Genomic DNA, 808 nt, shown 5'->3' with positions numbered 1-808 from the left:
ACTGACACTAACAAAATGAGAATGCATATGAGACACACAAAACACTCAAGTCAATTGAATTCAAAGATCAGAGCACGAAAGTTATCAAGAATTACTTGAAAATCCTTAAGACACATGAATGAATGCATGCAATTGACACCAAACATAAGATGAGACACTAGACTCAAACAAGAAATTTTTGGATTTTATGATTTTTTGATTTTTTTTGTGTTTTTCGAAAATTAAGTGGAAAAAGGTATCAAAGTTCTTAATGAGAATTCCAGGAATCATGAAATGTTAGTCTAAAACTTCAGTCTAAAGGAATTAGACATGGTCAGCCAAGCTTCAGCAGAACATTGTATTCAAGAGCTAAATTGATGAAGATCAATCAGCTTTGGTGATGATAAGAACATCACCTTGAAACACTAGAATTCATTCTTAAGAACTCTGAAGAAAAAAAAATACCTAATCTAAGCAACAAGATGAACCGTCAGTTGTCCAAACTGAACAATCCCCAGCAACGGCGCCAAAAACTTGGTGCTGTTGCCGGATCTTGGCACTGATGTTACCGGACCAAAAGCTTGCTCAAAACTAGAACAATCCCCGGCAACGGCGCCAAAAACTTGGTGCGCAAAATTGTGAACAATACTTTTCACAACTCTCATAATCCCCGGTCATGAACCCCAAAAAACTTGGTGTTCAATACCATGGCATTAAACACAACTTCGCACAACTAACCAGCAAGTGCACTGGGTCGTCCAAGTAATAAACCTTACGCGAGTAAGGGTCGATCCCACGGAGATTGTTAGTATGAAGCAAGCTATGGTCA

This window comes from Arachis duranensis, chromosome 7, assembly GCF_000817695.3.
Source record: "Arachis duranensis cultivar V14167 chromosome 7, aradu.V14167.gnm2.J7QH, whole genome shotgun sequence".
NCBI classification, from domain to species: Eukaryota; Viridiplantae; Streptophyta; class Magnoliopsida; order Fabales; family Fabaceae; genus Arachis; species Arachis duranensis.
Note: the sequence above shows the minus strand (reverse complement) of the source record.